The following is a 25288-nucleotide window of genomic DNA, read 5'->3' on the forward strand; positions in this document are numbered from 1 at the left end:
TTCCATCCAAATCAAACGTGGATTGGAAGCCACAGGGTTTGTAAATGCCACTGTGCCATTTGAAGCTAGGATCTCGTTTGCCAACTTGCAGCCTGCACTTCAGATGCTTCAATAGAGAGGGTTATCAACACTGACTTATAAATAAATGAGGAAACTAAATAATCCATTCCGTCCTAATAAGGCTCTCATTTCCTTGATGATTATATATAAAAATCACTAACCTAAATTGCCCAACAGATAGAAGACCCTCAAAAGGAAACCTGAGGGAGAACTGGCCCATATTCATTCCATATAAATCACAGAGATGCTGCTTTTCCTCACATCTGAGGAAAGGGGCCTCCAGGCTGGGGCTGCACAGGGAGGCAGCTGCTTACTCCTCCTCAGCTTCCTGACTGCCTGAGAACAGTCAGTCTCTGTGTAGGGGCTGGATCTGTCAGTTCCTGGGTTACCAATAAGCCTGGTGCTCAGGGAAGGAGTGGAAATGGTGGGCTCTCAGAAGCAGTTCTGAGAGAATCCAGTTGTGGACTTAGCAGGCTCAGGCAAAAGAGAGGATTAACTCTGCTTGGGCCAAACCATGCCGTGCACCTGCTGGCATTGGGAGGAAGATGGTTACCAGGAGCTGGCAGGACCCTTGTTCAGAAAGCAATGCCCCAAAGATGTATTTACTCATTCTATTGTCAAAGAAAGGGAGGGCAGGAAGTCCTTCAGTGGGAAGGGAGCCTGAGGGTCCTCACTTCCCAAATGCCTGGCATTTGCTCATTTCATCTTCACAGTAAGTCCTACTGCTCCCACTGTAGGTGAGAAAACTGAGGTTGAGAGGTGAAACAAGCAGCCAACATAACACATTTGTTAAGCAGCTGGGTTGGGACCTCATCTCTGGACTCCTACGCATACCCTCCATCTACACTCCAAGGCACTGGGGAGGAGGTTGACAGCAGTTCCCACTCTGAAGCCACCTTTAAAAAAATAATGATAGAAAGAAAATCTGACATAATTGACTGCATTTCACTTCTACCATGCTGAATTGCTTTTGCTCATTATTGTGTAGAGGCCATAATAGTCCTTTTCTTGATTTTCTCCCCGCCTTGTTCAAAGGTTGAAACTGTATCTGTAAAGACTGATCAAAGGCCAGAAGGTCAGAATTCTGGTAGAGAATTTGCTAAAGAATGGGCACTATTAAACAAAAATCAGCCATTGCTGGCTCAGCTTAATTTTACTGCCCCAGAGTCATGTAACGGAGGTCACAAGATTTGCAACTTCCCCAACTGCTTCTACAAGTAACATCACTATTATGAGACATAAAGGACTGGTCTTTGAGATATTTTTCTGATTTAGCATTTTGCTAAGAGTCACCACCTGGGCCTGTGACCCACACCAAGGGATGAACTCAACTGGTCCTGTGACCCCTGGCTAAGAAATGACTCAGCCAGTTTCCACACCTCAGTCACTTTATCCCCAGGTAATCAATTGTTTCAGTTTCCCAGTCCCCTGCCCAGCAAAGTACCCATAAAAACCCTAGCCTTTGAATTTTCAGGGAAGTGGATTTGAGAATCTCTCCCATCTCCTTGTGTGGCTGCCCTGTGATTATTAAACTCTTTCTCTGCTGCAACACCTGCTGTCTCAGTGTATTGGCTTTTCTGAGCAATTGACAAGAAGAACCCATGGTGCTCTGACAACACCATGGTAGCAGCCTGCTCCTTCAACTGCTATTGTGTGGAAAGGAAACCCTGGTGTCCCTCCCCCTTCCCTAGGAAGGACTGGGCACTAGCCCCTGAAGACTGATGGTGGATCAGCATTCACTCATTCATTCATTAATTCATTGTCTTATCAGCACCTTCCAATATCCAGTCAACAAACTGAGAAGACCCAGGTGACAGAAACCTCCTCACAGAGGCTGGGGAAAGGAGATGAATGAGCCCCAAAGCACACTGCCAGGTTATAGAATAAGTGCTCTGGCACCAAAATAACATGGTGGTGTGGTCACAAGAGTGAACTCCACACCCAAAGCCCTGGGCTGGAGTCCGGCCCTCACCAACTGTGGGGCTCAGTTTCCTCATCAATAAAATGGGGATGATACCAATGCTCATTTTATGGAATGTGGTGAGAGGACTAGAGGAGATGTGAAGGTGTTTGGAAAAACCCTGGCATGGGGTGGGTGTCTAATGAAGGACTAGTCATGGTCACTAAGTGTCACTGTCATGAGATGAGAACACTCTCTTGGATTTGCAGAGCTGCTTTGAGGGTACCGGCCTGGGTTTGCCACATACCCTCTAGGTATTCACAGGCATTTAAATGCCTTTAGCCTTCACAGTGATGGTCATCCTTTAAGGAGGACACACATTAGCATCTGTCTTTGACAGAGGAGGAACCAGTGCACTGATGGGCTAAGTGACTCGTACAGGACACAATGCTAACACAGGGGTGAGCCTGAATCCAGCCCAGGCAGTGGCTTCCAGCAGTTGCTTTCCCAACCACTGCATTCCACTCTCAAAGAAAGGAAGGGCAGGAAGTCTTTCAGAGGGGAGGAAGCCTGAAGGTCCTCACCTCTCAAATGCCTGGTATTTACTCATTTCATCCTCTCAGTAAGTCCTACTGCTCCCACTGTAGGTAAGGAAGCTGAGGTTCACAGGTGAAGCGAGCAGCCAACGTCACACATTTGTTAAACAGCTGGGTTGAGACCTCGTCTCTGGACTCCTATGCACACCCTCAGTCCACACTTCAAGCCACATTCTCCATCTAGCCTCACCAACAGGCCTCAGGACCCACCTTCCCAGAACAGCTATGACCATCCTGTTCAGAGTATTTGTTTTGTTTTGATTTTAATGCTTCTCTGAAAGGACGACGTTCACCTATCTTGCTCTCAGAGAAGCCAGAGAGGAGATGGTCATCTCTGTGGATGACAAAGGCCCATGTGTTGTGAGTGGCAGCCACTCCCTAGCTGGAGGTCAGGTCCACATAGAATCCCCATTGTAAGCACACCACAGTGAGGAGCTACCTGAGTAAATCCTGTGGAGGAGTCTGTGGATGCAAAGACTCACCCGTAAAGCAAACGGTCCTGCTTCCATTTACCGTGTTTATCTTCCGATAACGTAAGAAGCACATCATATATGTGATGTGCGTGGTGACTCACACCATAACAGTGGCTACCACTTATTGAGAATTTACAAATGCCAGCAGCTATCCTAATAATGTCACATGTTATCTCATTTAACTGGGACAACAGCTCTATCAGGTAAGTTCTGATGTTATCATCATTTTCCAGGTGCCACCTCAATTAAGAAGGCAGGGCAGGGACACTCCAAGTGTGCTCTCTGGATCGACAGCATTGGCATCCCCTAAGAATATTGCAGAAAGGCACATTCTTAGTCCCAGACCAGGTCTGTTGTATCAGAGCCTGTGGGCAGTTTCCACCCATCTGTGTTTTCATAAGACCTCCAAGGGATTCTTTTTTTAATGTTAGTCAGTTATTTATTTCAGATTCAGAGGGTACATGTGCAGTTTTGTTACATGAGTATATTGCGTTATGCTGAGGTTAACATAGTTCTGATACGTAGTTTTTCAATACTTGTCCCCCTCCTTCCCTCTTTGGTTTTGAAATCCCTAGGGTTTATTGTTCTAGTCTTTGTGTCCATGTGTCCATGTGTATCCAACATTTAGCTCACACTTTTTTTTTTTTTTAGATGGAGTCTTGCTCTATCGCCCAGGCTGGGGTGCAATGGCACAATCTCAGCTCACTGCAACCTCTGCCTTCCGGGTTCAAGCAATTCTCTTGCCTCAGCCTCCCAAGTAGTGGGGATTACAGGCGCCCATGATCGCACCCAGCTAATTTTTGTATTTTTAGTAGAGATGGGGTTTCACCATGTTGGCCAGGCTGGTCTTGAACTCCTGACATCAGGTGATCCACCTGCCTCGGTCTCCCAAAGTGCTGGGATTACAGGCATGAGCCACTGCACCTGGCCCCATTTAGCTCACGTCTAAGTGAGAACATGCAGTATTCAGTTTTCTATTTCTGCATTTCTTCACTTTAGGATAATGGCCTCTAGCTGCATCTACGTTGCTACAAAGGGTTTTGTTCATTTCTGTAGCTACACCTCCAGGTGAGTATGATGTGTTAAAGTTTGAGATCCACCAGACTAGGGATAACGACAGATCCCAAGATCTCAATGACTTACATCAGGGACTGTCAAACTGTGGCCAAAGGCCAAACCCAGCCCGCTGCTAATTTTTGTAAATGAAGTCTTATTGGAACACAGCCATGTCCATTGGTTTGCAGTGTTGCCTATGACTGCTTTGCAGATACAGAGGCAGAGTTGGGTAAGTTTGATAGAGACTACATGACCTACAAATCCTAAAATATTTCTCTCTGGTCTTTTTTCAACCCTGGCTTAGAGCAACAAAGGTCATGTCTCAGACCCACTGCAGGTCTATGGAGGCCAGCTGTGGCTCTGCACTCTGTCTCTCTTTCTGGCCCAGGCTGCAGGGGCAGGCTCTGCCTGGGACTTTGCAGCATGTTGGGATAGGAAAAAGGACACAGGGAGCCGTCTGCAATGATTAAAGCTTCTGCTCTGAAATAACACACATCATTGGGCCATATTCCATTAGCCCAAGCCTAATGTCCTTGGAACATAAAAGAATAATCCAACCTCTACACTCAATCCATCTAATCCGATAATCCAGCCCTCTCTTTGGGCCACAAATACTCAGTTTATTCTCTTTCCACATGCAGAACACATAGCCCTCTCCCAAGGGAGGTGGCCCAGCTAGTCATAACATCAGGCTCAAGGCCCATCTCAGGACTGTCTCTGTGGGGCAGAGTGACCTCTCTGACCTCCTGAACTAAGATAACATGCATCATGGAACAGAGACAGGGTGGCCACAGGGACACTCCCAGCTGGGACAGGTGGGGGTGGGGATGGGAGCAGTCTCAGCCCTACTGGGTGGATATTGATACCACTCCATGGGAAGGTCCCCAGTACCTTGCCTTCTGTGCCCCTTAAATCTATAGCCTGGCATTATCCTAAGACAATTAAGGCAGAAATAGAAAACCAAACACTGCATATTCTCACTTAAAAAATAGAAGTTAAGGCTGGACGCAGTGGCTCACACCTGTAATCCCAGCACTTTTGGAGGCTGAGGTGGGTGGATTATGAGGTCAGGAGTTCGAGACCAGCCTGGCCAAGATGGTGAAACCCCATCTCTACTAAAAATACAAAAATTAGCAGGGTATGGTGGCGCACGCCTGTAGTCCCAGCTACTTGGGAGGCAAAGGCAGGAGAATCACTTGAACTCGGGAGGAGGAGGTTGCAGTGAGCCGAGATTGTGCCATTGCACTCCAGCCTGGGGGACAAGAGTGAAACTCCATCTAAAAAAAATAGAAGTTAAATGTTGGGTACACATGAACACAAAGATAGGAAAAATAAACCTTAGGGATTCCAAAATGGGGGAGAGAGAGAGGGGTTGAAAAACTACCTATTGGGTACTATGTTCATTGCTTAAGCAATGGGACCATTAGAAGCTCAATCCTCAGCATCACACAGTATATCCATGTAACAAACCTGCACCTCGGCATCACATGATATACCCAAGTAACAAACCTGCACCTCAGCACCACACAGTATACCGAATTAACAAACCTGCACCTCATCATCACCCAAATACCCAAGTAACAAACCTGTACTCAGCATCACACAATATACCCAAGTAACAAATCTGCACCTTGGCATCACCCAAACACCCAAGTAAGAAATCTGCGCTCAGGATCACACAATATACCCAAGTAAAAAACCTGAACCTCATCATTACACAATATAGCCAAGTAAAAATCCTGCACCTCTGCATCATGCAATATACCCAAGTAACAAACCTGTACCTCGTCATCATGCAATATATCCATGTAACAAACCTGCACCTCAGCGTCACCCAATGCACCCAAGTAACAAACCTGCACAAGCATCCCTTGAATCTAAAGTAAAAATAAGGTAAAATGCAGATTCTCAGACTCCAAAAACAAAATCTATGGCACAAGAGGTTTTCTTCTGTTCTATTATTCTTGTCCATCTCTAATGAGGGTGGCAAAGAAAGAAGCTCTACTTGTGGAAACAGTTCCGTTTCCTCAGCCTGCTTCCTGAGCAGATGAGGCCGGGACTCAAGGGTTGTTTTAAGCCCTAGACAGCCTTGGGCTGTATTTGCCCAGGTTTGTGATTCTTTTGCAGCAGAATTCTCTTAAAACTCTCTCTTATTTATTTGATTCCAGGCAGATCCAGGTAGCATTGACCGCACTCATGTCCAATTCTCCTGACTTAATTGTGGGTGCCCTGATTGCATCCAGTTTCTATGGGAGAGTCATCCCCTAGTCTTTTGTCCTGGAGCCATAATGGGGAAACTGAGGCTCAGAAAGGTGGGGAAAACTGAGGCTCAGAAAGGTGAAGTAAACTTTCTCTGACTTCAGCCCTAGGTTTGAACCCAGCTCTCTAGGTCTCCAGAGCTGTCTACACCACCTTTGCCCATCATCCAAAATGTCCAGACTTATTCTCCTATTCTGCATTAAATAATTCCACAGCCTTAATAAGCAATTGTCAGAGGCTTGAAGAAAACTGAATTAGATGTCCCTAAGAACTGCAGAACTTTTAGAACTTAAAGACTCCATTCAGACCCCTGCCCTAAGATGCTTGACCAAACTCCAGCATGGGTCCCAGAGGATGAGGCCATGCCCCCAGGATGACCCCAGCCCCCGATTAAAATGCCTGCCTGAGAAAGCTCCATATTGCCAGGAAAGTTTACTTTTCATTCCAGGCAACACCTGACATGGGCCCCGGACCTCCCTTTCTTAAAGCGTTTACTAAAATGAGCTTACAATTGTGAATGTACCTGTTGCAACTGAGGAGCATCCTTGTGGAGGACCCAAGACCTGTTCCTTTGAAATGCAGTCATCAAGAAGGACAGAGCCTCTGTCTCCCAGCCTCTGTCAGAGAATGGAGCCCTAACTTAGATCACTGCCCACTGGCAGACCCAACTGGCCTCACCACATTTACCCCAACCAACCCTCTGTCCATTTTCCCTTCTCTGGCTCTACTGAGCCCCCACTCTTCCCACTTCCTCCTTCTCCGTTTAATACACCCAGCTCACCTCTGCAGGAATCAGAATGGGACTTGGCTCTTTCCCCAACCGTCAGTAGTTACTGGATAACATCCGTTTCCGCCACTTTAGTATCCAGCTGTGTTTATTTTTCACGCCCCCTTCTCACCCAATACTTCTTTCACAGACACCCCTTTGCTTTCCCCCAAGGTTCAAGTGTTCTTATCAAACTTTAAGGAATGTTAGCATCACTGGGAGGTGGGAGCATGCTTGTAAAAACACAAAGCTCCAAGCACCAATCTCTCAGGATTTCATTTTGTAGAGTGGGTAGAGATTGGGAATCAGCATTTTAGCAAGGAAGACTCCATCCTCGGCCCCCCAGGGGATTCTGGTGCAGAGGTAGGCTTGCAACTCTTTGAAGAACATTGTCCTATCAGGTCTGTAATTTCCACCTGCTAGGGGATGAATAACGTTCCGTGAGAAAGCAGCAAGTTCTTCCAAAGGTGCCTGCAGACATGTGAGAAGCACTTCATTAATCTGCATCCCAGTCCTTGGAGGTGGCACCATGATTGTTATAATTATCCCTCGATTACTTGGAAGGATTTAAGTGTTCTTAGAGAACAAACTTAGGCACAGAAATTAAGTGACTGTCAAATGCACCCAGCTGGCCGGTGGTGGGAATCAGGCCGTGAAGGGGCAGACCAAGGACACACAGGTCCCCACAGAGACCAGACATTAGCCACGACATACAAGAAATCACCTCCTCTTGTGCCCCAACCTAGAAGGAGAGAAGAAAGCAGAGGACAAGACAAAAGGAAGGAAAGAGTCAACCAACATAGTCTCAATCCACAGGTCATAGAAGTGCTTCGCTGAATTTCATAAAACACTGAGTTAGTTGCCAATAGTTTCAAATCAGAGAGCTGCACATAAGAATGTAAATCTCAGCTTCTCAGCACAAATCAGAGGCTCTGGAAACACACAGAGCTAAGGGAAGCAATTCACTTTGGAGGCGGCGTGCAACCTCCCACCACTAAATGACTGCCATGCTCATTGACCTGTGCAGGCCCCACAGGTGACCCCGGCTCAGTCAGTGGATCATACTTCCGGTCACAGCTAAGCTTGGGGAGAGGACTAGCATTCCCTCTCCTCACTCAGTGTCAAATAAATACCTGGCTTGGAGGGTCTGCAGAGTGGGGCTCCTGTGATGGACAAGTGCTTCCAGTGAGTATGGAAAGCCCTTTATCACCTTCCAAGAGATCTGTGCAAACTCCCCCTCCTCCAGCAGAGAAGGCAATGGTCTGGACATTTCATCGTGCCTTGGAACAAGTAAATCACTTTGGACTCTCCTAAAACCTGCTCTATCATCATCGGCCATTGCCAGGCCAAGGAAACGGAGAAGAATTTGTGGAAGCAAAACAGCTCCTTGAGGCTGAGAAAAATCTTACTTAGGTTTTTCTGGCAGCAAAAGCAGTTGAACAAAGAGGGACTTCTAAGAGAAAATGAAAAGCTTTAGAATGAGTTTATCACCAACAAAGCCAGCTCAGGCTTGGGGCTTTTTCATAATATTTTAAAATTAAGTTAACATTCATTTAACATTAAAACAGGAATTTAATGAAGTCTGAAAAATAATCCGGCCTTTGAATGAGATATCTAAAATTCCATTTTAATATGCAAAACAATGTAAGATAATTGTATTCAAGCAATAATTCAAAAACATTTTATCATAATTGCCAGTTCACACAAAAATATGAAGGAATCACTATAATACTCTCAATATGAGGAAATACGGGGGAACTAAAAAAGTAATGGTCTTTAATTCAAAACCAACTAATAAGGCATATAGATATTAGATTACTGTAAAATTTTATCTGCATCAGTTATACCCTGGAACATGACTGAGAATCAGTGAAAACCAAAGTCATCCTCTGCAACCAGCCAGATGCACAGTCACTTCTGGTCGCAATTAGCCATCCTTGGACATCTAGTCACGTTTTCTCCTTAAGAAACCAAACGGAATGCCAGAATCTCTCTATCCTGCCACAGGTTCCCTGTTCATAACATATTTTTTTTTTTTTTTTTTTTTTTGAGATGGCGTCTCACTCTGTCGCCCAGGCTGGAGTGCAGTGGCTCGATCTCGGCTCACTGCAAGCTCCGCCTTCCGGGTTCACGCCATTCTCCTGCCTCAGCCTCCCAAGTAGCTGGGGCTACAGGCGCCCGCCACCACGCCTGGCTAATTTTTTTGTATTTTTAGTAGAGACAGGGTTTCACTGTGTTAGCCAGGATGGTCTCGATCTCCTGACCTCGTGATCCGGCCGCCTCGGCCTCCCACAGCGCTGGGATTATAGGCGTGAGCCACCGCGCCCGGTCCATAACATATTTTTTATTCTTGAGTCTATTGGCTCCAGAAGATATCCAGAAACTCATTTTCAAAAGCAGCTTTTAGAAATGGCACAAAACGGCTGGGTGCATTGGCTCACACCTGTAATCCCAGCACTTTGGGAGGCTGAGGTGGGCAGATCACTTGAGGTCAGGACTTCAAGAGCAGCCTGGTCAACATGGTGAAAACCCATCTCTACTTTAAAAAAAAAATACAAAAATTAGCTGTGGGTGGTGGCACAGACCTGTAATCCCAGCTACTCAGGAGGCTGATGCAGGAGAATCGCTTGAACCCAAGAGGTGGAGGTTGCTGTGATCCAGGATCATGCCACTGCACTCCAGCCTGGGCGACAGAGCAAGACTCCGCCTCAAAAAAAAGAAAAAAAAAAAAAGGCACAAAACAATATGGATATTTTCCTATAAGTGAAATTTATAAACATGAAGCCCACAATTACAGAGCAAAGATAATTGCTTTGCATTTCCTAGGATAAAATGGAAGCCCCTATTCAGAAATAAAAGGGCTAGCTGTGGTGGCTTACACCTGTAATTTCATCACTTTCGGAGGCTGAGAAGGGAGCATCGCTTGAGTTCAGGAGTTCAAGACTAGCCTGGGCAACACAGCAAAACCCTGTCTCTACAAAAAATGCAATAATTAGGTAGGAGTGGTGGTGTATGCCTGCAGTCACAACGACTCGGGAGGCTGAGGCAGGAGGATCAATTAAGCTCCAGAGGTCAAGGTTGCAGTGAGCTGTAATCACACTATTGCACTCCAGCCTGTGCAACAGAGTGAGACCTTGTCTCAAAAAACAAAACAAACAAATAAAGCATAAACAATTTAAACCAGGAAATTTCTTCTGATCCATTCTGCATGTATGAAGCACCTCCTATCTAGAACATGGGAGTGATATTGTACATATATGATAAATCCAATAAGATCTCTTTGGAATGAGGGTGACATGAGCATAGGAGACTGGGATATGCATTGCAGAATTATAAAATGCTTTCTTGGGACTCCTTGGGTTATAAATGACGTAAGTCTACCCAACTCAACTTAATCAAAAAAGGAATTACCGGTTCATGCCACTGAATAGTTGGTTTCGGATGCAGCTGGATGCAAGAGATTCAACACTGTCATCAGAACTCTGCATCTCTCCATGTCTCTTCCTGGTGTTGGCTTCATTCTCAGACAGTCTGTCTCTTCATATAGCTTTCTGCAGGCTCATGTTTACATTAGCCTTGCAGCAATCTCAGGAGGAAAAGTGTCTCTTACCCTATGGTTCTAGCAAATATTAAAGAGTTGGCTTGTTCTGACTGGATCATCTTGAATTGCAGAGCAATCCCTAACCTACTGTAGTAGCCATTCATGGAAAAGAAATGTTCTAATTGGCGAGGACAGGTTTATGGACTCACTCCAGGATCCTTGGGAAAGAGGTGTTAACTCCATTCAAATGTCATAGACTGCACTTGGAGGAAAGGTTAATTTCCCAAGAAAATATCATGGTGCTGTTATCAAAAAAAAAGAAGAAGAATCGATAAGTTAAAATATCCATTGTTTCCTACAAATACCCTAGAAGACATTTAATTAATGTGCAGTGGGCATACAGAGAGAGAAATAGAAGTGTTATAACATGTGCACTGCCTCACACATAACAGGAAAAGGACAAGGAGAGGGAAGGAATGGAGGGGAAGCTGACAGCATACTTGGCTTGTGTTCAGTTTCTTTAGATCCTCTATTTTCTCATAAATCACAGCCCATTCGACAATAAGAATCACCTCTTCCAGTACCCAACCATTGTGAACCTGAGAATCTAAAGTTACATTGATCTATGCTCCATTCATTATTAATTCATTTGATAAATACTGATTTAACAACTACTCTGTGCAGAGTCCTCACTGATACTCCAGAGTTAGAGTAATGACAGTGAGCATGCAAAAATCCTTGCCCTTGTGGAGCTTACAGTCAAGTCAGTGGATACAGACAACAAATAGGAAAGAAAAAAATTAATATAAAGGATGTCAAAGGGTGATAAGTACTTGGGAAAAAAAAACAAGGCAGGAAAGAGAAAAGGTGTGTCAAGGGTAAAGAGGCATTCTTACAGTAAGATTATGAAGTCTAAAGAAAGTGAAAGAGTACACCATATGGCTACTTAAGGGAAGAGTATTCCAGGCAAAGGGAACAGTCCATGCAAAGCCCTGAGGTAGATCTGTGCCTATATGCTTTAAGGAGACCACTGTGGTGTGAGAGTGAGCAGTAAGTAGATGGAGCGAGAATGGTAACAAAAAGTAGAGGGTATAGGACCTTCGATATTGTAAGAATGCTGGCTTTTACTCTGAGTGCCTGGGACACAGTTGGATTATTTAAATAGTAGAGGTCATAATATGACCTCTATTTTTAAAACATCACCCTGGAATGGACTACAGAGGGAAAGAACAAAAATAGGGAGACATCTGCAATAATCTAGGTTAGAGATGAGATGGTGGCTAAGGAATTTTGGTCATACTTGGAAGGTAAAGCTAACAAGATTTGCTGAAAGATTTGATTTGGGCTGTTCTTCAAGAGAGTAGTCAAGGATGATCCTGAGAATGGGTCATCCATCCATGGAGTTGCTGTTCACTGGTGTGAGGAAGAAAATAGAAGAAGCTTGTGAGAAGCTGGTAGAAGGTAGGAGTTTCATGTTGGACATGTTGGGTTTGAGATGGTTACACACCTGAGTGAGTCTGGAGAGTAGGTAGCTGGTACACAATTCCACAGTTCAGGGGGCAGGTCTGAGATAGAAATGACCATTTGGAAATGACCATTTTTGTCATGTGTAGAAGGTATTTAAAGCCATGAGACTAAAGGCAATAACTGAGAGAGAGACCATTAATAAAAGAGAGGATACATATAAAGACAGCCTGGGGACATTCCAATTTTAGCAATCAAGAAAAGGAGGAGAAAATGTCAAAGGGATCTGAAAAGCAGACCCAGTAACACAGAAGAAAAGCTACAAGAGTCTGGCTTCCTGGAAGCCAAACGAACAAAATGTTTATGGAGGAAAAATTTTTCAAATATTGCAAATATTTAGGAAATATTTCACATTGCAAATAGGCCAAGTGAGATGAAGGCTGATAATTGACAATTTCCTGGCCAATGTGTAGGTCATTAGCAGTTTCAGTGTAGCCATAAGAACATAAGAACTGGAGAAAAAATATAGCAGCAATTCTTTTGTAGAGTTTTGCTGATATATCAGCTATTTGGAAAGGTGACCTGCTGGTTCACCAGCTTCAAAAAAACCCTTTAATTTACTGTCTAATATTAATGTATGATGAGGAGCCAGACTCTGTTGGAGTTATCCTCTACATAGCACTTTTCAGAAAGAATAAAAATCACAGAATGACAATGCAAATCATCAAGACCAAGGTGTTTCCAACCAATCTCAAATAAGATAAGCACGCTATTCATATGAAATAAGCCAAAAGTTCTCTATTTCATTCTTTTTTTTTTTTCTTAAAACAGAATCTCATTCTATCACCCAGGTTGGAGAGCAGGGGAGCAACTCACTGCAACCTCTGCCTTCCAAGTACCTGGGATTACAGGTGCCAGCTACCACGCCCAGCTAATTTTTGTATTTTCAGTAGAGACAGGGTTTCTCCACATTGGCCAGGCTGGTCTCGAACTCCTGACCTTAAGTGATCCGCCCTCCTTGGCCTTCCAAAGTGCTTGGATTACAGGTGTGGGCCACCATACCCTGCCTCTCTATGCCATTCTTTATACAAACACAAACATTAAAAAATGTTTTATTCTTTCTTTTTTCTTTTCAATAATATTTTCAGATTTCCAGTTCCAGGCATGGTAGAACCTTTCCACAGATAGCAATTACAAATTCTAGGGGAAAAAATATACAAGACCTGGCCACTTAAGGGAACTTGGAAGCAACCAGAAGCAAGCAGAACCTGAAGAGATTTTTCATTGCAAATAAGAGAGTGCACAGAGAGTATGATCCATATTCATAAAACTTTGTCCCTGAGGTGCAAGCTAAAAACTGTAGTTATATTGAGTTGAGATGTCAAAGAAGGGAGTTTGAAACTGCTGGTGTGGATGAAAGATCAAGGGGAAATCCTTTAAAGGAAGAAGTCACAAAGGAGGTGGAGTCACCAAATCTGTCTATAAACTACCCTCCAATCTAGACTCATCTTTAAACTGCATGTGAATGACGGAAACTCTAGGAATCAAAGGAAATAACAACAGCTGGAAGGCTAAAATCAGACCAGATATGTCAGTTCCTTTTCTATGCATGGGAGTCAGAGTTTGGAGTTTGTGCCCTAGCAAGTTAAAGGGGCCTGAGAAAGACTTCAGGCATTCCATTGAAATCCTAGAAAGGCTACACCTTAGGAAATAAGATTCTACCCCCGAATTAGGGATTCTTCCTAGGTCTAAGGGCAAAACAATGGACTTACCCTAACCAAGCCTCCAGTGGCTCTGGATGGTCTACCAGGCATTTATCTGGGACCAGGGGCAGTGGCTCATGCCTGTAATCCCAGTGCTTTGTGAGGCTGAAGCGGAGGATCACTTGAAGCCAGTAGTCTGAGACTAGCCTGGGCAATGTAGTAAGACTCCGTTTGTACAAAAATAAACATAAATAGCCAGGAGTGGTGGTACATGCCTGTAATCCTGATAACTCAGAAGACTGAGATGGGAGAATCGCTTGAGCCCAGGAATTCAAGGCTGCAGTGAGCTATGATTGTTCCCTTGCACTCTAGCCAGGCAACAGAACAAGACAGACAGACAGACAGACAGACAGAAAGAAAGAAAGAAAGAAAGAAAAGAAAAGAAAAGAAAAGAAAAGAAAAGAAAAGAAAAGAAAAGAAAGGAAGGAAAGAAAGGAAGGAAAGAACGGAAAGAAAAGAAAGGAAAGAAAGAAAAGAAAGAAAGAAGGAGAGAGAGGAAGGAAGGAAGAAGAGAGAAAGAGAGAAAGGAGGGAGGAAGGAAGGAAGGGAGGGAGGGAGGGAGGGAGGGACGGAGGAAGGAAGGAAGGAAGGAAGGAAGGAAGGAAGGAAGGAAGGAAGGAAGGAAGGAAGGAAGGAAGGAAGGAAGGAAGGAAAAAGAAAGAAGACTTGGGAACATAGTAATAGGAGAAAAAAATGAGTAAAAAAAACCTCAACACTCTTAAGAAGAAGATAACAGAATTCGGAGTCTTTACAAAATATCATTCACAATGAGTGGCCTCAGGAACCTCAGCTCCATGCCCCAATTGTCCCCAGCTCTCTGTGGAGGAAAGTACATGGAGCCCCTGGGAATTGTGGGTTTCCTAGTTAAAAAAGAAAAATCTTCCTAGCAAAACTTCACACTATAGGCCAGGTACAGTGGCTCATGGCTATACTATAATCCCAGCACTTTGGGAGGCCAAGGTGGGAGGATCATTTGAGCTCAGGAGTTCAAGACCAGCCTTGACAACATAGCAAGATCCCATCTCTACTAAAAATCCAAAAAATTAGCTGGGTGTGGTACCTCACCTGTAGCCCCAGCTACTTGGGAGACTGAGACAGGAGGATGGCTTAAGCCTGGTACATTAAGGCTGCAGTGAGCTATGATTATGTCACTGCACTCCAGCCTCGGTGACAGAGAAAGACTTGGTCTCAAGAGAAAAAAAAACACTGTAAAAGAAAAAACAGAGTCCTCTCCCTTTGGGGTCACATAATCAAGCCATTAGACCCAAATTTTGGGACTCTGAGATTACTTTGGGAGGGTGTGACATTTAAGTTAGAGCCTGAAAATCTGGTAAGACTAAGCCAGGAAGAGGAAAACAATCAAATGCCCAGAGACGAGAGAGAACACGGGTACGGCTGGAGCATAGGGATGAGGGGAAAGGAGGGGAAGGACTGGTAGGAAATGAAGCGGGAGAGGCCTCTTCCATTGTATTGAACAAGTTGGGCTTTCCTGAGAGTGATGGGGTACCAACAAAAAGATTCAAGAAAAACTATATCAACAAAATTTTAGTGTTGAAATATCCTGGCTTCTGTAATGAGTTGATCTGGAGAAAATTAAGTATGAGATATCTACAGAATGTCCAAATTCTGTAAGAAATTTAGTTCATTGGTTCAGAACTCAGCATAATAGTTTAGGCTGCTATGGATTCTTCAACCTACTAGGTATCACTGAAACCCTGGAAGTAAATGAGATACTCAGGGAGCAACTGGGGAAATAAAAAGGCCCAAGGCAGAAAACTGATAGTCACCAGCATGCAGGCCTAATTGGTTAATGCATTAACCAATAGCACTGCGGTAACATATTTTATAGTACAGATAGGGCCTCCTTGAAATCAGTCTAAATTAATGAGTCGTCCAACACCCAGGTCACTTAATTGATCTCTGTTTCTCTCTCTGTTTTAGAGGATCTTGTGGAAAAGTTGTTCTCCATTAGCGGACACGTGCTATGTCCAAAGACGTTTTTGGTTGCCACAACTGGCGGGGGGATGCTACTTGCATCTAGTAAGTGGAGGCCAGAGACGCTGCCAACCACCCTAAAATGCACAGACAGCACCCTATAACAAAGAAATATCTAGCTCTACATACCAATAGTGCTGAAGTTAGGAAACCCTGTTCCAGAAGCACTTTGGCCACTGTAGGCTTACCAGCCCATGCACACTGATAACTTCTGTGCTTACTTCCCCAAGCATTTCTGCAGGGGGATCCCAGTCTATGGTTAATATCAAAGGACCCTCAAGCACACTGTTAGTATCACATAACTGAATGAATCTAAAATCTGAAAATACCAGACTACACAGATTTTGGGGAATATGGGAACCACAGCTTTTACTTATTACTATCAATGTGAGAAAATTCAATAGACCAACTCAGTGACAGTGAAGGAGTGCTTAGGTCCGTACGGGGGGTTCTCTGCTAAGAGGGATACAGCAGATGTCTGAGGAGGCTCAACAAGCATCACAGAGCCCATGCAGGAGGTCCACGATGCCATGAACACAAGCCACATACAGTTTTGTACAAGAGGGATGAGTATTGTCAGGAGGTGCTTAGTATTTCATGTGTAGAATGGTGTCTCTGATCTTGGAGGAAATATTCAACCGTAATACTGATATTTGGTTTCTGTTAATGAGATAAGTGAGGATCATGTGACCAAAGACTTAAAGAGTAGCAGAGAGCTCCATTTGCTGATTATGCTGGTGTAGTGCTGTGCTGCGCTGTGTTGTTTAAAGGAAAGAGGGAAGACATGAGATTTGCCTGGAGCTGAGCCTCAGGATGACTTCGTTCTCCCAGAAGTGAACTTCCCACTGTCTTAAGCCCCTGTTCTGACCCAAAGCAGAGCTGAGCTCTAAAGCCCAACTGGAGAAAAGAACCCAGTTTGAGCCAAACCATTTAGCCTGGTGTTCCAAAGGGAATGGGCATGTCTGGGAAACTGATAAGATAATGGACCAAAACTCTACTTGAATGGAGAATCATAGAACCTCTCAAAAGAGTACTGGGGGGCAGAGTGAGAGAGAGAAAGTGAGAGTGAGAGAAAGAGCAAGAGAGAGAGAGAGAGTGTGCACACAAGTGAGCATGCTTAAGCAAGTGAGCCAGGCTACCTCACACTCCAAGTGTGGTCCTCCAACCAGCAACATCGGTATCACTTGGAAACACAGAAATCTCAGGCCCACCCTGGCATACTTATTTAGAATCTGCATTTTAGGAAGATCCCTGGTAAAGTCTGAGAAGCACTGACTTTACCCTTTGTTGAGGGAAGAGGGTAATGTACTCAGGTATAGGTGGTTACTGTCTACCAGAAATCCTCTCCACCCAGCCCCTTAGTTCATATCTAAATGCTGTGGCACCCCTAGAAGAGATATTTCACTGAAACTCTGTTCACTTGTTGGGTTAAAGACAGATACAGCTTTGGTACAGAGAGCACATTAGGCAAATTGAGGGAAATATATTTCCTCACACTTTGCCAAACATGGCTACTGCACCTCTCAACCCATATTCAAGGCTCTGTCCAGATTCCTCAATCATTTACTCCCTCCCTCTGAGCGGAGGACCTCCCAAAGTTGACTTAAGCAATCAGATGGGAACACCTCAGCTCTCCTCTACCCGATATGTAAGTACTTCTGGTTTCCTCGCACACACCACTTAAAAGAGCAGAACTCCTCTCTCTATACAAGGCCAAACACCGCAGGGCTGCTCTGGAATGCAGACAGCTGCTCCCTGCTTAGAGACCACATCATGTCAATTACCCTCTCCACTGGCCTCATCCTGTTGGCATTAAAACATGCTGAATTCTCTTTTAGAATTACTTTAGAAAGAATTACTACCCTGTAAGCTTTCCTACTCAGCCATGTTGACTTCAAAATAATGTGTTTAGTACAATATTTCAAACATAGAAATATCTGTGTGTCCACTGCCCGTTTTGCACAACTCTTAACGCTTGTTTACATTTGTTTCAGATACATTTGTATTTTAAAAATAAAACAATCATTTTAATTAAAGTTCCCTGTGTTCCTCTCTCTGACCACTGCTAAGAGGTAACTGCTGCCCTCAAGTGTGTGCATACACTATTCATGAATGCTTTATGTTTGTACTATATGGGCATGTTTCCATATGCAATGTAGAGTATTATTTTGCAAGCCCTTAACATTAATTAAAAGGTATAATATTATATGGATTATTCTGTATCTTGCTTTCACATGAACAGTTTTTGAGATACTACCATGTTGACTTCATGCTCTCTTTACTTCTATGCTATTGCTGGCATTTATATTACTTATTTTTAAAACCCCATGACATGTTCTCATTGTTTTATGCAACCAGAGTTTGTGTGATTCACCTACATGGTTATCCCATCCTTTTTTGATAATTTTTCCCTTCATGTTGGCCTTCTATTTACAATCACAGTCCTTTAGATTCCTCTGAATGAGAGTGTGTTGTGGGAAACCTTACTCAGTTTTTGTCTGAAAATATCTATATTTTACTCTCATTGTTGAAAAATGTGTTTGCTGGGTATATAATTCTAGGTTGACAAGTTTTTTTCTCTAAGCACAGTCAAAATAGTGATATTCCATGGTTTTCTGGCTTTTACAACTTTTGCCAAGAAGTTTACTGTCAGTTTTATTGTCTTTCCTTTAACAATTACCCCTTTTCTCTAATCTGAGTTTTTAAGGTTTTATCTTTGCCTTTGGTCTTTCTCTGTGACATATAGGATGTATTTTTTGCTTAATTATTTTGCTTTTGTTAGAATTCACAAATCTATAGAATGACTTCTTTTATCTCTTCTGGAAAGTTCTCAACCACTACCTATTCAAATATTGCTTCTGTTCCATTCTTTTTCTTCTTTTCTTCTGCAACTTTTATTGGAAGTGTGTTGGAACATCTTACTTCATTCTTCTTTCTCCATTATTCATTCTCATAACTTCTGACAGTTTTCTTATTTCTTTGATTCTGTGCTATCTTCTGGGTATTTTTTCAGCTCTATCTTGTGTTTTATTGTGCACATTATAAGCTATTATATTTTGATTTCTAGAATTATTTTATTAATACAATCAGTCCTATTCTGTAGTCCCTTTCTTTTTATTTGTATTTTGTTTATTTCTTAAAGCATATTCAACATGTTTGTAGGTGTTTAATAATTTTACTATCTGAACTTTTTTCTATCCTAATACTTAGATTTCTGCTGCTCCTGACTCCTTTTAGATGTGTGTAATTTTTTATTGTAGGTTATATTTTTAGAATTTTATCTGTGGAAATGGAGACCTAGTTAGAAAGCAAGATCCCCAAGGAGAATTTTGATTTGCTTCTGCCTCATGTCTTTGGATCTACCAGCCAGAATCAAGTTACACTAAATTTTTGGAAAAAAAAAAATGGTCTATTTGGGTGGTTCGATTTTGGGTTGCAAATCTACATGAGAGATAGTTTGTGATTACAAGTCTTAAGAGTTTTTTATTTGTTTGTTTGTTTTTTACTCTCCTTCACCTACTCAGTTTCAAACTTCGAGATGGACAATTTTCTTTAAAGTTCCCTGGCAGGTGGTCAATCATGAGAGTGAGTGGTTTATTTCTAGTTCACAATTACAAGGAACATTGGCCATTTGGGATATAAGTTTTCAGTATGGGGAAGGGGAAGGGGAAGGAAGAGATTTCTACTGGACTCCCACCTTTGAACAGACTCTAGACTTACTGTGTGCTCTACAGAGCCACAAAATGCAAAACTCAAGGTTACTCAATTTGGCAAATATCCTCAAACTGAAAGCTGATTTAAATGCTCTTCTTGCTTCTGGGCTCCTGGTTTTACTTAGCTTTTGATATCTGACTATTCCCAATGAATGCACTCTTCTATGATGCATTTTCCAATAAGTTAGATACCCAGCATTTTAACAGAAAGATTTGCCAGAGTCCCTAGTCTATTTTTTCTATTGGAATTGAAATTTTCATCTATTCTTTATATAAAATTATACTTATAAGGTTCACATTTGCTGTGGTTTGAATTCTTGTCCCCTCCAAAACTCATAGTGAAATTTAGCTGCCACTGTAACAGTATTAAGAGATGGGATATTTAAGAGGTGTTTTAATGAACTTAATGCCTCTCTCATCCTCTCTTTGCCTTTCCACTATGCGATGTTTTCTGCCATGTGAGGATGGAGGAAGAAGACCCTTACAAGATGCCAGCTCCTTGATTTTAGACATTCCAGCCTTCACTGTGATATTATGTTAACAGCAGCACAAAAAATTTGACTAAAATATTTTAATTAAGTTATTCTGTTTAAAATCTGTGTGGGCTCCACCTTGCCCCAAGGAACACACCACACCCTTTGCATGGCTTAAAAGCCACCTCCACCTTGCCTCTGTAGATCTCTCCCGGCTCGGCTCCGTTCTTGTCAGTCATCTCCCATGAAGCTTTTATTTTGCTGAAGCAGGATTAAACCACTTGCAATCGTCAGAGAACCCCATATCCTCTTCTTCTCTAGGTATTCAAATGCTATTACCACCCCTTCTTTTTTTCTCTCTTTCTTTCTTTTTTCTATATTCTGCCTTTTCTTATCTAACTCCTGGTCATCATCAGGTTTCAGTTTTATCGTACTTTATGGTACTTTACTTAGAAGTCTGGACTCATGGTCTTTCCTCTGTGCTTCCACTTTACCTGTCTTAGTGTAATTGCATGTTTACAGGTTTGTGTTCCCTGAGGTTTAAGACTGACTGTGAACTTTCCAGCATGGTGTCTGGAACTCAGTATGTGTGCAATGCTGATTCTTTGTAATAAATTTTTGTTAGAGGAGCTCTCTGAAGTTCTGGTTGTCATCATCATGGTACCTGTCAGAAGACAGTGATAGATGGGGCAGAAATGACTGTGAACCCTGCTTGCTATAGATGAGGTCATCAAAAGCAGATGCTGCATGCCAGGTGGACACAGTTGTCCATGTGCCTCAGTGGCCATGGTCAGCAGACTCAGAAGGTCTGTAAGTGTGACCAGATCCAGCAGAGGGACTCTGGAGTGGCAGTGGAAGCAAATGAGATCTCGCTCTGGACAACTGAACACACTCACTTGTAAGAAAGTGTGTGCCACTCCCTGGGGCCTTCCAAAAGTTTTGAGTGACCTTTTACAGAGGAATAGAGCTCTAAGTTAGCAGTACAGAGTCAAAACTATGTAATGAAATTTGTTGCTTCTTTGATTATATGGGCAAGTGAGGCCCAGAGAAACTCAGTTTATGCCCAGACGGATATGACATCATTCTTGCTCCCTCAATTAACTTACCGACTAGTGGAAGAAAGAGCAAGTTAACAAAATATTAACTTTGCAGGATGAGAAGTGCTACAGAGCTAAGCTATCAGAGCCCCGGTGACTTAGTAACAAAATAAAGGGGACTAACACTATTGCTGCTTCTCCCATTACCTTGCCCACAAGGGACCCAAAGTGTGACCAAAAATCAGCATGGGATGGATGGAGCTGCTGGTTTCCTGATACTCTTACCTTCATTATATACACTTGTTTTATCATTCAAAGTATTTATTTTATTTTTTAATCTCTAACTGGGCCATGTTTCTTCCCAGCTGGAGAAGCAGAGGGCTAGCTGTTTCAGTCTAATGAGTGGAGTGGTGAGGGCTGAGCCTGGGAATTATGAGGCCAAATAAGAGGGCTTTGTGTATAAAACCAGGAGTCTAGACCCTTCCTAAGGGGAAAGTGGGATCCTCCTATAATCTCGTTCCCTAGAGTTGGTTTGTTTTTTAGTTTTTTTTTTTTTTTTTTTTTTTTTTAATATCACATTCTAGAGTCACTGGTCTCTGACAAGAGTCCCCAGATTCAATACTTGAGGTCCACGCAGGTAAGACAACAAATGGACCTGGTCAACCTCATGATGGGGGTATGGCCGGTGCCCTGGCTAAAATGGACAACACATTCCAGCTCCAAGTTCCTGTCCTGTGAAATTCTAAGCCCGGTTTTGTCAGATTCATGGTTTTCTAAAAAAAAGGTCAAGAAATCTAGATTTTTCAAAAATCATATGATCATCTTAATAGATGTAGAAAAAGCATTTGATAAAATTCAATATCCCTTTATGATAAAAACCCACAACAAAATTGGCATGGAAGGGACACACCTCAAAGTAATAAAAGCCATCTATGACAAACCCACAGCCAACATCATGCTGAATGGGGAAAAGTTGAAAGCATTCTCACTGAGAATTTGAACAAGACAAGAATGCTCACTTTCACCACTTCTATTCAACTTAGTAGTAGAAGTCCTAGCCACTGCAATCAGACAAGAGAAAGAAATAAAGGGCATCCAAATTGGTAATGAAGAAGCCAAACTGTCACTGTTCACTGATGGTATAATTATATACCAAGAAAACCCTAAAGACTCATCTAAAAAGCTCCTAGATCTGATAAATGAACTCAGTAAAGTCTCAGGATACAAAATCAGTAGCACTGCTGTACACCAACAATGACCAACCTGAGAATTAAGTCAATAACTCAATCCCTTTTACAACAGCTGCAAAAAAACAAACAAATAAATAAAATACTTAGGAATACACTTAACCAAGGAGGTGAACATCTCTACAAGGAAAACTACAAAACACTGCTGAAAGAAATCACAGATGACACAAGCAAATAGAAACACATCCCATGCTCATGGATAGGTAGAATCAATATTGTGAAAATGACCATGCTACCCAAAGCAAGCTACAGATTCAAAGCAATTTCCATCAAAACACCATCATCATTCTTCACAGAACTAGAAAAAATTCCGAAAATTTATATGAAACCACATAGCCAAGGCAATGCTAAGCAAAAGGATCAAATCCAAAGACATCACATTACCTGACTTCAAATTATACTACAAGGCTATAGTTACCAAAACAGCATGATACTGTTATAAAAATAGGCAGATAGACCAATGGAACAGAATAGAGGACTTAGAAATAAAGACAAATAATTACAAACAACTGATCTTCAACAAAGCATACAAGAACATGAAGTGGGTAAAGGATACCTTACTCAATAAATGGTGCTGGGAAAACTGCAAGCCACATTTAGAAGAATGAAACTGGATCCTCATCTCTCACCTTTACAAAAATAAATTTGTGATGGACCAAAGACTTAAATATAAGATGTGAAACCACAAAATTTCTAAAAGATAACATTGGAGAAACCCTTCTAGAAATTGACTTACACAAAGAATTCAGGACAAAGAACCCAAAAGCAAATGTAACAGAAACAAGAATAAATAAATAGGACCTAATTAAATTAAAAATCTTCTGCATAGCAAAAGAAATACTCAGCAGAGTAAACAGACAACCCACAGAGTGGGAGAAAAATGTTAGCAAACTATGCATTTGACAAAGGATTAATATCCAGAATATATAAGGAACTCAAATCAGCAAGACAAAAATGAATAATCCCATCAAAAATGTGGGCAAACAACATGAGTAGACAGGTATCAAAAAAGACATACAGATGGGGGGCAGTGCCTCACACCTGTAATCCCAGCGCTTTGGGAAGCCAAGGTGGGCAGATCACCTGAGGTCAGAAGTTCAAGACCAGCCTGGCCAACATGGTGAAGCCCTGCTCTACTAAAACATACAAAAATTAGCTGGGTGTGGTGATGGGTGCCTGTAATCCCAGCTACTTGGGAGGCTGAGGCAGGAGAACCACTTGAACCTGGGAGGCAGAGGTTGTGGTGAGCTGGGATCATGCCACTGCACTCCAACCTGGGTGGTAAGACCAAGATTCTGTCTCAAAAAACAGAACAACAACTACAAAAAAAGATGTACAAACAGCCAATAAACAACAAACATATGAAAAAATGTTCAACATCACTAATTATCAGAGAAATGCAAATTAAAACCACAATGAGATACCACCTTAATCCTGCAAGAACGGCCGTAACTAAAACATTTTAAAAAAATAGATGTTGGTGTAGATTTTGTAAAAAGGGAACACTTATATGCAGCTGGTGGGAATGTAAACTAATACAATCACTGTGGAAAACAGTATGGAGATTCCTTAAAGAACTAAAAGTAGACCTGCTATTCGATCCAGCAAATTCACTACTGAGTATCTACCCAAAGAAAAAGAAGTCATTATATGAAAAAGACACACACACATGCATGTTTATAGTGGCACCATTTGCAACTGCAAAAATATGGAACCAACCTCAATGCCTATCAACCAATGAGTGGATAAAGAAAATGTAGCATATATACACCATGGAATACTACTCAGCCATAAAATGGAACAAAATGATGGCCTTGCAGCAACTTGGATGGAGCTTGAGGCCACTATTCTAAGGGAAGTAACTCAGAAATGGAAAACCAAGTGGGAGCTAAGCTATGAGGACACAAAGGCATAAGAATAATATAATGGACTTTGGGGACTCAGGGGGAAGGGTGGGAGGCGGGTGAGGAATAAAGACTATATATTGGGTACAATGTACACTGCTCGGATGACAGGTACACTAGAATCTCAGAAATGACCACTAAAAAATTGCCCATGCAACCAAAAGCCACCTGTATGTATCCCAAAACCTATTGAAATGAAAAAATAACAAAAAATAAATAAAATTCTGTAAGTCTTACATTTTTAAATATTTATTCAAAACTTTTTAACACTTTGAGGACTGACAGGGCACCCTGGGTTCATCAAATTGTGACCTCTGGTCTGTAAACCAAGATTTCAATGCCCTAGCCCAACTCAGCCAGGACTGCGCTGTAGCATCTTTTGGAGAGGAACCCTTTCACTGTGAAATTCCTCTTTCCTCTCACCAAACCCCTGGGTCAGGGTAAACTCAGTAAGTGTGGACTGTCTCATACTGAGTTGTCTCCAAGGGGTCCTGTGAGGTTGCAGGGCACCCCTTGCTCTGGAGTCCTAAAGTGGGCTTTCAGAGGCACAAAGAAGACAGACACAGCAACAATAACAAATGAATGAAGGAAACAGTTTTTCCCAAGAAAAGAGCCACTGTATCCCAATAGGCCTGTACAGATTCCAGGGAAAGAACAACATAGCAACAAGATAAAGCAATCTGTGTGATTAGGATGCTGCACTCATCCCAGCCAGGTACATGCCCTTGAACTGGAGGTGCTGCACACGGCACCTGTTTACAAATTAGGCAACTGGAGGTGCTGAAAAATATTCATCTCTTCTGCTACTTCCTTCAGTATGTATAATATTAGCAAAGTGTCCCAGTGGCTGGTAAATCATCTTTAATTCCTTTGGAACTCATCGTAGTAATGTTAACCATGATGGATTCTTGTGGTATTTAAAGAACTAGATTGTCAATTCGCTTTTATGAGATACATCACAGTCATCAGCCTCATATCAGACCTCCCTTTCCAAAGAAGCCAGTTATTAAAATGTATAATAATTTGCTTTTATTATAATCT

Source organism: Macaca nemestrina, chromosome 20, assembly GCF_043159975.1.
Source record: "Macaca nemestrina isolate mMacNem1 chromosome 20, mMacNem.hap1, whole genome shotgun sequence".
NCBI classification, from domain to species: Eukaryota; Metazoa; Chordata; class Mammalia; order Primates; family Cercopithecidae; genus Macaca; species Macaca nemestrina.